The 18301-nt window shown below is 32.8% G+C and overlaps 1 protein-coding gene across 5 annotated transcripts in view; it reads left to right on the top strand.

Moving 5' to 3' along the window:
• CDH18 (cadherin 18) overlaps positions 1-18301 on the top strand; it is a 690430-nt gene that overhangs the window by 519403 nt on the left and 152726 nt on the right. The gene's annotated exons all lie outside the window — the stretch shown is intronic.

Below are 18301 nucleotides of genomic sequence, written 5' to 3'. Positions count from 1 at the left end.
CATTCTTCTTAACTAATTTTTGTGTACATTTTTGTTCTTAATTTAATCATTAAATATATTGTAATCTTAAGAAAACACAGTCTATGTATCTTTTAAACAGATTTTTGCCCCAAAACTTGCCCAAGGTAATGCATATGACACGTAATTAAAATATATTAGGTGAATTATTGAACAAATAAATGAATATACTTTTTTAGTACAAAAGTTGGAAATAAAATGTTTTTGCTCATCTATAAAATGAAGAAACTAATATTTACTTACAGGATTTTGGCACAAAAAGGGCACAAGAGTATTGAATCAGGCAGAGTGTTGGCCCTCAATAAATAATACAGAGCATTTTAATGTTAGTGGTATATAAATAATTTAAGTGCACATACCAGACTCCAACAAATGAGACAAACAATTCCTAAAAACACGTGTCCAAGGGTGGAGTGGGGCAGAAATTACAGAACCGTGTGTGTCACCATATGGTGACTGAGCGTTCCTTGATAGAAGGAATGTTTGGCATTATCATTCAGAAATTCCTAGTGAAAAAAGTGTTATTAAGTTTGGGATATTAGGGCAACCACGAACGAGTACACTCAGTTTACTACACGATGCAGTTATTTTAAATCTAGTCATGAGTTTTTCTTCACTCTTCATGCTTTCAAAGTGGAAAATATCTAATATATTAATATGGAAATATGTGAGTTTTATGAATGTTAATTTATGTCCTTCATTATTTTATTTTGTCTGATCTGTTCGTTCCACATCCATAGTTCTTTGCAGAATCCATTTCAGAAAGGTTAAGAGACATCTTATCTAAGTGCACCTTATTAGTAAGTGGTGGAATCGAGATGGGAACAGAAGCCTTTCACACTCTCAATTTCATGTTCTTTCCACTGTTGCATCCTGCGTTCATGTTACATAATAGTGGAGCAGATTAATTTCTAATTGTGACACATGGACCAGCAAAAAGGTTTTATCAGGATTTGTTCATGTTAATTAGGCAGAAACAAAGTTAATGCAGCTTAGAGCAGCAAAGAACTTTCATTCAAATGCATTTTACATCTGTGAAACAGATGTCATATTCAAAAGTCTCAGACTACACAAAATATTAAACTTCTCCCAAGGCTAGAAAGCATTTGGTGAAATTAAATATTTTATATCCACAAATATTGATACATTATTGCTGTATGAAGGCCACACAAAGTAAAAATCTAGTCTTCATAACTTTTCCTGATATACTGAGTAATGTCTCAAGTTATATAGGACCATTTAGAATGCCTTTTCCATGCAGAGTTTTTGTTAGAACTAGAACAAACATTTATGTCACAAGCAATGGAATTTGTCTCAGCATACTCACGGACTAGGGAGAATTGTTATCATTCTCATTTTACAGTGGAGGAAACTGAGTCACAGAGAGATTAGGTAACTTGTTCTGAATCACAGAGTAAATAAGTGTAAATTCTCTCATGTGAATATAGAAAATCAGCCACCAGAGTTAGGCTCTCAATCACTGTCATGCCATGTTGCCTCTGCTGTAGAGTAGCTTGTCATTAGGGACAAGTCTTTTTATCACATAAATTTGGATTTACTTTTCTCTGCATCAATATCCACCAACGTACACTATATCACCTGAAAGTCACTTTTGTCCTTACTCATTGGCATAGGTTGTATATTTGTCCCTCCAAATCTCATGTTGAAATTTGATTGCCAGTGTTGGAGGTGGGGCCGGGTGGGAGGTGTTTGGATCATGGCAGTGGCTCCTTCATGAATGGCGTGGTGCCCTCCTTCCTGGAGTTAGTGAGATCTGTCTCTACTGGTTTTGCAAGAACTGATTGTTAAAAAGAGCCTGGCACCTCTTTCCTCTCTTTCTTGCTTCCTTCCTCTCACCACATGATGTGATGCCTGCTCCCCTTCCCCTTCCGTCATGAATGCAGGCTTGCAGAGTCCCTCCCCAGAAGCAGATGCTGATACCATGCTTCTTACACAGCCTGCAGAACCTTGAATCAAATAAACCTCTTTGCTTTGCAAATTATCCAGCCTCAAGTATTTCTTTACAGCAATACAAAGGGCCTAAGGCACTCATTTCTGTGGAAAAACATGTTCTGTTCTGTTTTTATTTTTCATTAATATGTCCCATGCTAGACTAATACTTAAATAGAAAAAATATTTTTAGGTAAAGATAACATTTTCTCAACAAAAAAAGAATGAACTGATTACAGAGTTAAAGAGAAGATCAATTTACTCAATAGTAGAAATATAATATGTGTGTGTTAATAAAGAATGCCTTAGACACAGCAAAGAAATGCAGAAAGTATAAAATCATTACAGATGTGCAAAACTTAATGTCACCTCTTGGGTCTGTCACAATTCTTTCCTTCTCTGCTCCCAGTGTGCTCTCCATTTTCACCCTTGAATATATTTGGACTTAGACGATTTTGGGTGTTTAATTGGTATGCTAGAAACTCTAATGCTGAGAAGAAAGAAAACAGTGAAGATGCCAAATCATTTAATAATCATTCTCAGTAAAGAAACGTAACTCAAAGTGGTTGCAATAAAATGTTTATATATTTTAAAAAATTAGTTAAAACTTATTCCCCAATCTCTTTGACACTTACATAGTGTCTGGTTTTAGGGAAGTTTTGATATTGATTACACCTCAGTTTTTTTGTGGTTAATTATTTTCTCTTTTATGTTGATAATAAATAATTCTTCGAGGAATTTCTAGGTCATACATATATTTGTATTTTCCAATTTCTTCTGTAGGGTTAATAGTACATATTTTTGAAGTCATATGTAAATTTTAAATGAGGATTTTTGCTTTGTGACTTTATTTTACACAGGAATTGAGGAAATTCAAAATGTTGATATTTTACAGTTATGTTCAACTTTGATTGCTGAAAATATTTTGTTAAATTTTTTCTTTGAAATAACAGTATTTTTTTTACATATGCCAATGGATATGTTTTGAACCATAGGCCTATGTTTTTTGCCATAATTAATACTGTGAATCAAATGAAGAAATTATCATTTGTAGTATTAAATTGGTCACAGAAATTTATCTAGTCTTATACCTACTAGGTTCATTGTAATAACATATTAATTTGTGTTTTTCTTTGCTTCTAAAGGCATTTTAGGGAGCCAAATTTTCAGTATTGTGATAATTAAATTAAATAGCCTAAGGCATTATTCAACTTGCATTTAGCGATATTATCCAATAAAAGCTCATAGATTTTTCTGTTGTAGAATCCTTAATGTGAGTCTCTCTCAGCTATTAATTTGTTGTCCTACCTGGGTCAAATTGTTTAACTTTCCATAGCCTCAATTTTTCCTCTATTAAATGGTATGCTAAGAACATAGATTAATACAGAGAAGACAATCAATATTTTTTAATGAATAAATAATGCAATTAATGAGTGAATAATTAAATGCATGGTTAAGTAAATAAAAGAATGGACAAATAATGATGGATTAAATGGATGAATGAGTGTTTATCAAGGTATTGGTTATATAGTTTCTTGAACTTGAGTGGTTCTTGACTTCATAGATTCTTGTTATTCTTTTGATTTTTCTTCAGGTGTAATGGACATATTATAAACTGCACATATTTAAAATATGAAATTCTGTAAGCTTTATTATGTGTATGCACAATCAAGAACAAGATATTCATCACCCAAAAGTTTCTTTATGCTCCTTGATAACCCTTCCTAGCTGCTCTTCACCCAATCCCCAAGCAAGAATTTGTTTGCTTGCTGTTACTATAGATAAAGTTGCATTTTCAAGTGTTTGATATAAATGGCATCATGCAGTAAATAGTCTATTTAGTCTGGTATTTTTCAATCACAATAATTATTTTGGGATTTATTTATGTTGAAGCATGGCTAATTATGTATCAGTAAATTATTATCCATAGTTTTTTCCTTTTTCTTTTTTTGCTGAGTATTATTTCATAGTAGGTATATAGCACAGTGTGTTTATCCATCTACTTGATGGAGACAGACTTGGGTTTTTCATGTTCTTGGCTATGGCAAATGAACCAATACAAACATTTGTGTGCAAGTCTTTATATGTACACATGCTTTTCTTTCTCTTGGAAAAATAACTAAGAATGTTGAGCTTGTATCATATGGTAGCAGTATACTTATCATCTAAGAAATGAACCAACTCTTTTATAAGGAGATTGTTCCACTTAACATTTCCACCAGCTTTGTATGTGAATTCTAGTATTCCTTTATATCCATACTGACACATTAAAAGATTTGTAGTGGTATTTCGTAGTGGTTTTAATTTGAATTTCCCTACTGACTAATAATGTTGAACATTTTTCCCATATTATTATACTTTATCTTGTCTGGTGAATTGGTCAAATTCTTTACTCATTTATTTTATTGGTTTATTTTTTTATTATCAAGTTTTTTCTGAGTCCATTATGGAATATATGACTTGCATTTAATTTCAGCCAGTGTACATATGCTTTGTCTTCTCATTCTCTTAACAATATTTTCTGAAGAACATATTTTACATTTTGTTGAAGTTGTTGTGTTTGTGATGTTAGGTGGAAAAATTTCAGTCTTCCGTATTTAATATTGCAGTCAGTTGTATTAATAGTTTTTTCATAGATGCTATTTTTCATATTGAATATGTTCTCTTCTGTTTCTAGTTTTTTTATAGATTTTCTAAGAAATAAAAGTTAGATTTGGCAAATTTTTTGTGGTGTCTACTTAGATTAATTTTTGGGGGAAAGTTTAAACTACAAATTCAATTTTTTAATAGATACATACAAAGCTATTTATGGTTTCTGTTTCTTTTTGAGTGAAGCTTAGTAATTTGTGTCGTTTTAGGAATTTGTTCATTTTACCTAATTTGTTTATTTATTAACATAAACATGTTCATATTATTCTTAATTGTCTTTTTATTACTTGTAGAATTTTAATGATATTTCTTTCTCTTATTCCTAATAGTAATAATTTTTGTTTTCTATTTTTTTTTTCTGATCAGTCTGGCTAAAGTTCTATTAATTTTAGCAATTTTAATTCTTTTCTCAAAGAATATTGATAAAAGGGCCAGGCATTTTGAAAAATTTTAAATATTAAACTGCCTTACTCTAAAAATGTAAAAGAAACAAAACATCAGTCTCCATGACAACTTAAACTTTCAGATATTTATTTGGTAATTCTTCATCTATTTCTTCTTTGATCAAGAAGGAATAGAACTTTCATCTCAGTACTAGCTCATTCTAATTCACCTACAAGAATGGCAACAATTTAGACCCTAATTATCTTTTAAACACAATGCTTGATTCTTCATTATATATGTTATAGATTCTCTGGGCAAGCACAAAGTGTCCCAAACCAACCCATGTGAATCATTCTTCTGTTAGTTCTACCAGTTTATTTAGACAGCATCTACACTGGCACAACAGTCCATCTGAGCTCTGTGTATAACTGCTAACCTACCCAATTACATTACCTTCTACCTGTTAACCTATGTTATCTTTAAACGCATTGTGTAGAGAGAGAGAAAAAAAAAATCAGATATGCATATAAATTTGTTTTTGCTTTGTGTTTACATTTTCTCTTTTAACACTTATACAAAAACATGTGAAGACTCTACTGTTCAGTTATATAATATTTTATTAATGTCATCAACTTTTGAGACATTTGTTTTTCCTACTGGGCATTCTGGTAAGAGATTTACTGACATCTCATTTTATCCCTATTACTATCTTAACTTTTAGTTATTTTTATTTCTACTTTTCAAATGAGAAAATCAAAACTTATAGAATGTTTCACAGTTCAATGCCACAAAGTTATAATACTCCAAAGCTTACACTGTTATATTCTTGTTTTATTATGGTACCTCCTAATCAAAAAATAATAATTTGTAATTATTTGAATAAGAGAAGTTGTTTATGGGCTTACTTTTGTAAATACAATCCAATGATTCTATATCTACTCACTTTCTAAAATTTCCCACTGACAATATATGACACTGTTCATTATTTATTTATTTATTTTTTGTCACCCATGTTAATTTGACCATAGGAATATCATTGCTCCCTGCAATTGCTTTACTCCTTTCTCTCTCCATCCATCCCTTGCTTTCCATATCTTTTTTTCTTTTTTCTTCATATGAGTGCCTATAAATACATAATTTACACAAAGAAAAAAATCATATCATTACCAATGCTTTGCATTTCTCTCTGTATCCCCACTCTAGCCATCACTACTTTCTCCTTTATATAAGTAATGTGCCTCCTAAAATTCAAAATATAATGTTGTAGTGATTATCACAAATAAGGATAAATTTGGGAGGGTAGAAAAAGAGTTATTTTTGTTCTCTTTTGATCCCACTCATTACAACCCTTACCTTTCAATTCACCCTTTTTCCTTTACCATGTCAAATCCACTGTTTAATCCATCTAATCAAATTGTGATTTCTATAATATTTTTCACTTCCAAATGGTAGTTTTTCAAATGTGTTCGCATTCTTAATGGTTTCTTATTGTTTGAGCATCTTTGTAATCGTATCCATTATTTCCCTGATCATTTTGTGTATTGTAAATCTGTAGCTTTGTTGATCAAAATCATTTTTTTCTCATCTTCATTCTTACTTGTGATGGCCTGCCTTTTCATGTGTTACATAATTTGTTTTGTTGGGAAGATAATGCTTAGTTTTCATGTGTAGTTTTCCTGTGGGCTCTGCCTTTCTTCTACTGAGGATGTCTATGCTCAATAGAAAGGTTCCATCCTCATGACCTCAGCTGGTAATAGGGACATGCCCCTGCCTCTACACCACTTTAACTCAACTTTCTCTGTATAATTTTGGCAGAGATCTAGTATAGCAAACAGTGGGTTGTCATGGGAAACCACCGGTTATTCCAGTCTGGTTCATTGCTTCTTCTGAATATTGGCTGCTCCCATTCACGGCTGCTCCAGCCCTGCCTCCTACATTTTGCAGCTTTGACTCTGGGTTGCTCTTTTGGTCAGCTGCTATAACAAAGTACCATAGACTGGGTGGTTTATAAACAAATATTTTTTCAGTGTTCTGGAGGCTGAAAGTCTGACTTCGGGGTGCCAGCTTAGCTGAGTGGTGTGAGTTGCAGACTGCTCACGTCTTGTATAGCAGGGAGGAGAGAGAGCTCACTGGGGTCTCTTTTGAAAAGACCTAAGTGCATATATAGTAATAACATTCATCCCGTGTCAAGCAGATGGGAGGGGGGATAAGGGGATGGATATACACACACATAATGGGTGTGGTGCACACTGTCTGGGGGATGGACACAGTTGAAGCTCCGACTCGGGTGGGGCAAGGGCAATATATGTAACCTAAACATTTGTACCCCCGTAATATGCTGAAATGAAAAAAAAATTAAAAAAAGGATGCTATTCCCATACATGAGGGCTCTACCCTTATAACCTAATCACCTTCCAAAAGGCCACATCTCCTAATATGATCACATTGGGGGTTAGAAATTCAACATATGAATTTTAAGGGTACACAAATATTTAATCCCTAATAGTTGTCTTCCTGTCACCTAGATATTCCTGTCAAGGCTTCACAATTTTTGAGTCCTATCTCTTGAGCTGTAAATTCCAGCTCTGGAGCTGTGAATTCCAGGTGTTTTTGTTGTTGTTGTTGTTTGTTTGTTTGTTTCTGCTTTAGCTCTATTATCTCTTCAGCGTCCCAAACCCATGTTGTTTTGGAGGAATTTTTGGGGGCTAGCAATAACTCCAAGACTGATTAACCTCCTCGATCTAGTTGTATAGAGAAGGGGTAAGGTCCCATAAAACTCTTCAGAGAATGTTGTCTGTTTTTTTCTTTCTTCTCTTTTTAATATGTATGTGTGCACATATACATATTTATCTTCTATTTCCATAAATATTTATGATCCCAAGTTTTTCTTATTTCAGTGTATTATGGAGGTATAGATGTTTTGGTTACATTAAATGCCTTTTGTACCATTTGAGTCAAAGTTGTAAGTGTGCATTGTACCCATTACATGTGAATTTACCCATCTCTTCCTACCCCCTTAAACCTGCTTGATTTCCAATGAATGTTATTTCCATATGTGCACATAAATGTTGGTCAATTAGTGCCAATTTAATGGTGAGGACATGTAGTGCTTGTTTTTCCATTCTTGTGATACTTCACTTAGAAGAATGGCTTCTAGTTCCCTTCAGGTTAATACAAGAGGAATTAGTTCACCTTGTTTATGGCTGAGTATCACTCCATGGTATACATATGCCACATTTTATTAATCCATGCATGTATTGATGGGTACTTTTGTTGTTTCCACATCTATTTACCCAAAGGAAAAAAAAAGACATTCTATAAAAAAGATACCTGCTCTCAAATGTTTATAGCAGCACAATTCACAATTGCATATTTCTTTATCTAGTAAGCTATTAAAAATCATAGACGTTTGTTTTAAAGATAGACCTTTTCCCCAAAAATTTACAGAAGTGCACTTTATATGACATATGTTGGACATACAATGAGTATATAATTTGAAGACATTTGAAAATTCTGTAAATTATCCCAAATAAGATAAAGACTATATTGTAGTCAATTGATGCAGCCCTGTTCCTGACAACCACTGATTTAATTTCTCTACCTATATCTTGGTCTGTACATTTATATAAATGGTTCCAAAGTAGATGTGCTTTTTTACATTTGGCTTATTTAATTGGGCATACTATTTTGAGATGTATCTTTATGTATCACTGGTGAGTTAATTATTTCCCAATACTCAGTGACTTAAAGCAACAAACATTTCATATATCACAGTTTCTGTGAGTTAGGAATTGAGACATAGCTTAGCTGGGTTCCTTTGATTCAAGGTCTCTCTCAAGGCTATGATCAAGGTGTCAGCTGGAACCACAATCATTTCAAGGCTAAATTTGCAGAAAATTTACTTCCAATTTCACTCACATGTCTATTGGTGAGCCTCAGGTCCATGCTGGCTACTGGCTAGAGACATCACTTTCTTGACACATGAGCCTTTCCTTGGGGCTTCTCATGCATGAGAGCTTTCTTTCCTCAGAGTGAGGACTCCCAGAGGGAGAGAGAAACAGAGAGTGATAGATGATAAGAGTGGGTAAATATGACAGAAGCCAATATCTTTTCGTATTTTCCAAGGGACATCAATCACTTTTATCTTATTGCAAGGAGTCATTGTGCTCCCCTCATACTCAAGAAGAGGGAATTGCACAAAGATGTAAAATGTCAGAAGATACTACTCATTAGAGGTAATTCTAATAGCTACCTACTGCAGTCTACCCTTGTACAGCTCAATGATTCATGTTTCCCCCCCCCAAAATAAAAACACTTCACCGAAAGACCCCCAAGGTATCATTCCATTACAGTGTTATCTTAAAGTCCAGAATCTCATCATCTATTTCAAGTCCAAGTGTGTGGATGAAGGTTTTTAGGTATAGATAAAATGGTGAGTATATGTGGTGCTTGTTTTTCCACTCTTGGAAAGAAAAATCAACCATAATACAAAATTTCAATATTGGGTGACAGAGCAGAGAGTATGGTAGCTCTGGTTGCTCACTCTGATAAGAAACACAAGAGAAGATACAGAATGAATTCAGACTTGTAACTGAGTAACTTGGACTTCATGATTTGAAAAGTTATGAATAACAATTCCACCTTTAATGAACTCGACTGAGAGGAAAATTTGTGCACAGTAGCAGATTTTGCAGATTTTTTGATGTCAATGTGCAGAGTTATGTGGGCTCAATTGTGGGTTGAGTAAGCCCATTCTCTAGCACAGGAAGACTTAGTGATACACTCTAAACCATCTTCATTGGTGTGCCCCAACCCACAGCTTTTCCCTGTCACCACTTTTTCACTCCCTGCATTTCCAAAGTGAGGACTCAACGTGTGGGAGTTTTGCATTCTGCTCTCCTGTGTTGAATTAGCTTCATTATATTTTAAAGTTTCTCCCCCTATTAAAAATTATGTTATTCAATAACTAAGAGATGTTTGGTGACATTAGATCACTTTCTGTCAAATAATATGGGTAAATCCAAAATGTAGATGATTAACGGAACAAGTGTGATGAGAAATCCAAAAGAATTGAAGAACTTTCAGTTTTTCTGTAGGAAAGAGAAAGAGGACTATAGATTGAGACTCACTGTACTTTCCCCTGGGAAAACTTCCCCTCAACGGAAAGTGAGTTTCACCTCATGCCTCTATTTAAATATTGACTGTTCTGTGGATCTGTCTCTCTTTCTTGCTCACTGAACTAAAAACTTCTTGAGGACAATGGACTCTGTCTGATTCATCTCAGCACATCACTCAATGCATAGTGGGCATGCAATTAATTCTTTCTTCCATTCCATTACATTGAATTGGATTTTAGCTTGAATAAACATGAGAACATATTGATACGGGCCAGAGCTATGGCTGAAAAGAGGTGTAGAAATGATAGGATTTAGGTGAGAGGCATGAGAGATGGGCAGGAATACAAATCCAAAAATAATTTAAGAAGGAGGACATGCAGTCATTTGAGCAAGAGTTAACCAGAAGTGCTTGGGAAACTTTATGCAATAGGCTGGGAGTTATAGCTAAATTCAGGAAAGAATTTAGCAAGAATGACCATAAGAAAGACCAAATTCTTTTGCAACTCAGAATGAGAATCAAGCAAAGGTTAGAGGCTATGCATGGAAATGAGATTTTTTACCTGAGATTTTCTAATGATTCTTGCTGTTCTGACTGGGGTTTGAAACATACTGTGACTTTTCCACATAACTGGTTCATATAAAACCCAGACCCTTGTTTAATAATAATAACAATATTTATATATAAAAGTAATAGAAACACCTTTAATCAATTAAAACTGTGAAAGCTGTATAAAGGGAAACTGATAAGCTCATTTTTCTGCATTTCCCGCAAGTGCAATCTTCTCTGTCTATATGTTCATGTTAATGAATATGATTATTATAATATGTATGGAGACTTTGCTATTTATACTTCCTATCTAAATACAATGTTACAGGCCATACTATTCCACAATATGATTTTTTCAATTAACAACAAATTATGGATAACTCTTCAAAACTAACATATCCATGTTATTTTATTAATAATTCATAATTTATCGAACAATCTGTCACTAGCCAGACCTCACAGTTTTAGATCTTTTTGCTTCTCAATAAATAATGATTATTCTTATGTAAGTATCCTTGGATATGTTCTTTACTTTGACTTTTTTCCAGGACACAAATATGCTTTTGATTCTCCTTCTACTTTCCTAGTTGCTTTTTCTCAATATTTTTGTGGTATCCTTGGCTTTTTAATTTTTAGGTACTATAGACTTTCAGACTCAGTCCTTTCCTTCTTGCCTACTATTATTGTATTTTTTATCACATTCAGTGTCATTGTTCTAAATACCATCTTTGTGATGATGTCCCTAAGTTTGCAAAGCCAAGCAAACTTCTCTTGTGAACTCCAGACTGCCTATAAAAATGACTTCTCTGTATCCCTCCTGAGACCTCCAACAAAAATATCACATTTAGCATGCTCCAAATTGAGTTTCTGATCTTCTTCTTCAAACGTCCTACATCTAGATCCTTCCACATCTTAACTGATTGCAACTTCAATTTTTTAGTAACTATGGCCAAACACCTACTATTTGTGCTTGACCTCTTATTTGTCTTATATTTCATATCCATTCCTTTGGGAAGCCTCTGCTTGCTCTGCTTTCAAAATGTATTCATGATTGGATAATTTCTTACCCCTTTCCCTAATACCATCTGGTCCATGCTACCATTTTCAATCTTCTGCTTCCTGCAGTAGAATTTTCTCAGTTCTCTTTGTTTGAACTTTTGTTCCCCTATTTCTGTTCTCATTATTGAAGCCACAATGATCTTTTAAAGATGTAAATTGATTATAAAACACCACTCCTCAAAATTGTCCAGTGTCTCCCCAGCTCCCACAATACTTCCTCCTCCATGGTCTAGCTTTCATTTGTTTCCCTGATGTCTTCTATCTTCCTCTTCCCCAGGCTCCTCTGATCATACTGGACTTCTTGCTTTTCTGGAACCTGATAATAATATTCCTCAAATAATTATTTTCTCTTCCTGTTGCTCCTGCCAGAAATGCTCTTCTCTGAGACATATATTTGGCTAACTCCTTGACCTTCTCCAAAATTTTGCTAAAATGTCATCTTTTTAATGAGCCTTATCTGATTCCTTGTGTTAAATTCTTACCAGTGGTTTAACAAATTACCACAACCTCAGTCACTGAAAACAAAATAATTATATTGTCTAATAGTTCTCTATGTCAGAAGTCCAAGATATTTCTCACTGGGCTAAAATCAAGGAGTAGGCAGAGCTTTATTCCTTTCTGCAGGCTCTAGATGAGAATTCATTCTCTTATCTTTTCCAGCTTCTAAAGGCCTCTCTCTGATTCTTCCACACAGCTCTCTACCTTTCAGAACCAATAACAAGGTGCTGAAACTGTCTCACACTTTCATCTCTCTCTCTCATCCAGCTGAAATATGTTCTCCCCTTTTAAGGACACATATGATCAGTTTGTTCCCATCTAGAGAAACCAAGATAATTTCCCCAAGGTAAGGACCGCAAAGTTTATCATATCTGCGAAGTCCCTGTTAACCAAGAAAGAAAAATATCCAGAGGTCCCTTGAATTAAGACACACGTCTGCCTACCACACTTCCTTATTTAATACTGCAACCTCTTGGCACCACCCGGACCACCTCTGCTATCCTCCTTGTCTGCTTTCTCTCTCTTTTATTAAGTGTAGCTTTTGTCACTTTCAACGTGTTATACATTTGTCATATCTTCTGCTTTTATCTGCTTCTCTCCACTGGAATAAATGTAGTCTCTGCAAGGGCAGGCATCTTTGCTTGCTTTTTTCAGTGATGTATCCAAGTACCCTGTATTGTGACTGGCACATGTTGGGTCCTCCCAAAATATTGTTGGAAGAATAAACTTCTTAAGATGATTGCTGGATGAAGCAACAATCTTTCATGTTATTGACAGATGCATTTAGCAAAGGATCAATGCCATTTACACTTTCATTTTTCTCCTCTCTTTCCCTTTATATGCAATTATTTCTTTCTTACATGAATAAAAGGCTAAAATGAATAGTAATGGTAGAATCGTAATGGGGATGAAATCATAATACATTTTAATGTGTGGGCAATAGATTTGGTCTCATATTTTCTTAGAATCAAAGTTTTTTTTTTTTCCTCTTCTAGCTGCCAGAGCTATCTCTTTTTTAACTAGGCCCTGATTAGGAGATAAAAGGAGGCAGATTATTTTTGATAAAAATCTAGTTACTTCTGTGCCCTGTATTGCTCACTCTAATTTCAACTGATGGGTCACATTTTGAAGCTTCCCAATAATTAAAAGTGAAATTCTCAACCATTGCCTAAATCCCACTTTGTTCATTTTAGCACATCTGGATGAGACATTCCAAAGTTGAACTGATGAGTATGAAATTATGATGACTTCATACCTTAGAGATATTTTTCAGTTTTTCATCTTGTGTGTTAATAACTCCAATCTGAGATTCAGAGTCTAAATGTTAAGAAAAGTCTCATTTTCTGATCCTTCTCTTCTCTGTCTCCTCATGCACTTATTTCCTTCTCCAAGAATACACACAAATCATTTAAAAGCTAAAATTCAGTACAAGACATTTTTGCATTTTGATGTGCTCAGTTAAACAAATACCTTATTTACTTACCCTCATCTAATTTCTTAACCCTTTGTTTTTATTTTGATTATCATGACTTATGGTTAAACAAATTTCTTTATTTATACTACTTTTACACAACTTTTACATATTTACTGATGCATAGTTAAAATTTGTGGACAATGTATGTCATTTTTACAAGAAACTGATGTGTTATCAGTTGCCAAGACTGTTATTAATTGATCTGTTTTTTTCACATCACATTTCACATCAATTACTTATTAATTGTTCAATTGATTTATGTTTCATCTGCTTATATTTTAAGAATATAACACATTCTGGAATGAAAGATGCATAATACTTTTCAATGAAATGTATTCCCTATAATTTTTCACACTTTTTTCACATTGCCTTACATATTTTTATGCAACAAGTTTTGAAGATAATAATAATAGTGGAATTAACTATGTCATATTTCTGCCTTTATTTTTGGCTCCCACTGAAATATTTTAAATGTTAAGTTTCCTACTTAAAAAAAGTATATAAATTATGTATCCAAAAATATTACAATTTTAAATCAGTGACCTACCTTTTTAACATAGCTTAAAGTCCTAACTAAAAGCAACTTTCGAAATTAATGGCTCTGCCACCATCTTCCTAACCTTTTAAAGTTATTCTTCCCCAAGGGATAGAATATTATTTTACTGAGAAACTCTGCATAAGAGTGAAAGCTATAAATTTTTAGGTCCTGATCCTAATGTGGTCCAGGGTGAATAAATAGTTTTCTAGGGTGAACTCATGTGAGTCACATTAGATTTCTAAGTGCCATAGGTTACTACTTAACACTATGAAAGACGCAATTTATAACAATAATGCCAGAGAAGTGTTCCTTTTGCTTTACTTGGATGACTACATTTTCTTTTTTTTTTCACTCCTCCACCGCTTTTCTGCTCTCTAAAGAACAGTTAATTAACTCTATTATGTGATCAGATACACAAAGATCATATCTTCTTGATTTAGGACAATATAATATCTGTCCTTCAGCATGAAAATATATCCTAGTTTGCAAAATCTCATGACTCTAAAAGCATATTTCCATCACTGCATGTTACAAAAAAATTCTGCTCCTGCTTTTCTTGTGACATCACTGAACTGTCCGCTAAAAAGGGTTTCTTGTATATGACTAAAATCAAATTTATCTTCCAAATATTTTTACTTATTTCACTATAAAAACTCGTGGACATTTTTCTTAAATAATATAGTAACTAGCTAAGCTTACAACTCATATTTTACTGGCTATCGAATCAGTACAATGTCTATATACAGAGTGTATCTAATTTCCACATTCCATCCCAATCCCTTTCATTTGGTGTCTCATTGCTGCCCCCACTCAGAGATGACACGTTTCTATCGTGATTTTCTGTCTAATAAGATTATCTGTATTTAAGAGATTTAAGAGATTTTTATTCGTCTCTCAAGTTTTTTACCTTTTTTATTATTTCAGAATATTACAGGAGTAAAAATGTTTTGATTACATAATTTGCTTTTGTACAGTTTGAGTCAAAGTTATAAGTGTGCCCATCACCTGGATAGTGGGCATTGTACCCATTAGGTGTGAATTTACCCATCCCTGCTTTCCCCTCCCACCTGTTTGATTCCCACTGAGTTTTACTTCCATATGGTCACATAAATGTTGCTCAATTAGTTCCAATTTAGTATTGAGTACATGTGGTATTTGGTTTTCCATTCTTGCGGTACTTCACTTAGAAGAATGGTCCCCAGTTCCATCCAGATTGTTACAAAAGGTGGTAGTAGTTCACCATTTTTTTAAGGCTGAGTAGTACTGCAGGGTATACATATACCACATTTTGTTAATCCACTCATGTATTGATGGACACTTGGGTTATTGCCACATCTTTGCAATTGTGAATTGTGCTGCTATAAACATTCAAGTACAAGTGTGTTAAAAAAATGTGCTCCTCCAGCTTCTTCAAACCCACTTATTAAACTAAATGGGACAATATTGCCAATGTTTCTCTTAGGCTCTGCCTCTGTTGCAGAATGTGTGTCACAAATAAAACTGAATATTTGAGAATAGATGTGGTAGAGGAGAGTGAATACTGATAGTGGGTCACTTTGCTACTTCATAAGTGGTTATCATCATAATCCTATGAACTATTAATCAATTGGCTAAATATTACTGTAATGGTTTCTCATTAGTGTTACATGAAAACTGATATCATTTTTATAATATTTTTATAAAATTTTATATTTTATAATATTTTGGTGTAACTTTTACTGTGTGCATAAAATACTGTATCCAACAATATAAACATTGCCGAATTATCATTTACTAATCATATTATAATCTATGTTCAAATTAGTCATAATTTCTGAAGCATTTATGCAAAATGTTTATTAATTATAAAAACTTTGTAAATGTGGAGCCAGATTCATGTCTTTAAATCTCAAACTATAAATTTTTTATAATTTTTATTTTATCTGAATTCTGTAACAGAATTTATATAAATTGTATAGTATAAAATCTTCAAGAGATACTTTAGGTTGACAACTTTACTATTTATTTTACATACTTAAACACGTTCTTCTTTAAATATAATTAAATATCTGTAATATGAACCTTTAATTCAAAACTAAATGATATCAAATTAATTTCACTAAAAATATAGAAGAATTTTCTATATATATAATAGTAGATAAAAGTTAATAGTCACCATTGCTATGTCTTTCTAAAATTAGTTGTTGGAAGGCATAACACATTTCCCCAAGTGTGTTTTTAATTAGGTATAATTATATAATATAGATTTATAGATTTATAATTTATTTATAACAACATAAAAATTACTCAATTATTTCACAGTTTGTTAGTTTAATGATAACTATTCCAGAAAAGATTTTAGAAACATTTGGTCAATGAATTTGCTGCTTACTTTGCTATATGTTCTGGTCAAGGATTGATGAAAAGTTAGAGAATGTTAATAGATTGTTCTATTCATGTTTTCCAGGTGTCTGCTTCATAAATTATAAATCTTTTCTTCTAGATGCTAAAATGATATTTTAAAAGGCATCAAGAAACAAGTACATTTTCATGCATGCATACAATTGTCTCAATTCATTCTGTAGCCTTCTTTTAGTAGTCAATTTTCTAACAATATGTAAAACTTTGAAAGCTGTCGTTTCCATATTTGGCTTATGTATTTTTCCTCATTTTCACTAGAGATCTAAATAAGCATTTTTGAAATAGTTTTATTTGTTGAATCTGGCTGCATGATTTCTATCAGAATTTTGTCCCTTTTATGTCTTATATGTTTTCAAAAAATAAGTAAAATTATTCCAGATGCACTATCATTTATGTTTCAGTTGCCTTAATTTCCCTTCAAAATATCATTTCTTCATATTGTATTGTATTTTTCTGAATTTTATGTTTTTCAAATATCTCTAAGAGTTCAGATACTTTAAAATAAACCTTGAAAATTTTCACTTTACTGTGGCAAGCAAACTGAAATGCTATGAGCGACATTGTGTTTGCTCAATGTTTCCAAGTGTCAGAAATGAGCAAAAGGTAAGTCATTGAGATTATGTGAACAAAAAGCTTTCATATAAAAGATAACTTTTCAGATCTCTTGGGTGAAATACTTTTTTAAATATATGTGATTTGAGAAAATGCTGCTATTATTTCTAGCTAGAAATGCAACACTGGCACTCATGGAACTCTTTAACTGAATTTTGATGTTTTAAGTTATAGTAGAATATTAAGTATGAACTGTATGCAATTTAAAACATTTACTTATGTTTAAATGACAAAAAACAGTCTGTATTATCTTAATATCTTATCTTTCTTATTGAAGACCCCCTCGCTACTGAACTGTAACTTTTCTAGTATCTATTCAAAGAATATTTGATCATTTTAATTTCATTGACTAAGGATTTGTCTGTGTATCTCAATTCATTAAAAATTAGGGCCTACTTATTGAATAAACTATTACTACTGTTTAAAATTTGAGTTAAAGTTTTATAATCCCTAAAGAAAAGAAAATACTCTACTACTAGGATTTTAATTTCTACATCTAAGCTTTTATATTAAAAAATTCTGTTTTTTCAAATTATTAAATGAATGCCTGTGTGACTTAATGACTTAAATGTGTGCCACTTTGAGGAAATTTTAATAATTAATTTGAGTCTCAATTTGTTGCGCCACATATTTTTATAGTCTTAGGGTTGAAATAGAATGTCAAACAATTAATTAAAAACAAAACAAAATAAAACAAAACACAGTAATTTCACAAGTATGAAAGGAAACAATGATCTAGTGGGAATTTCTTTTCCCAATTCTATTGTAGTTAGTGAAATGTTGATTTAGTAGAATGAAAAGGGCTATTATTTATCTTATTTTTCTTTTAATAAATATTGTCTATTGATTTTTCTTAAATCACTAATGGGATCTCTTAGACAAAGTATAATAGCATTATCCATATTATTACCAGGTGAAGAAAAACTGCAGAAAAATAAGTGACTATAATAACACATAGGACACTGTGAAGGGAAGAAAACTCATAGTCAAACTAAGTATTAAATTATGCATGGGGAATTTTCAGAATACATGATGTAAGGTCAGTACATAATTGC

Source organism: Lemur catta, chromosome 12 (assembly GCF_020740605.2).
Source record: "Lemur catta isolate mLemCat1 chromosome 12, mLemCat1.pri, whole genome shotgun sequence".
Lineage (NCBI taxonomy): Eukaryota > Metazoa > Chordata > Mammalia > Primates > Lemuridae > Lemur > Lemur catta.
Note: the sequence above shows the minus strand (reverse complement) of the source record. Positions and strands in the feature narration are given on the sequence as shown.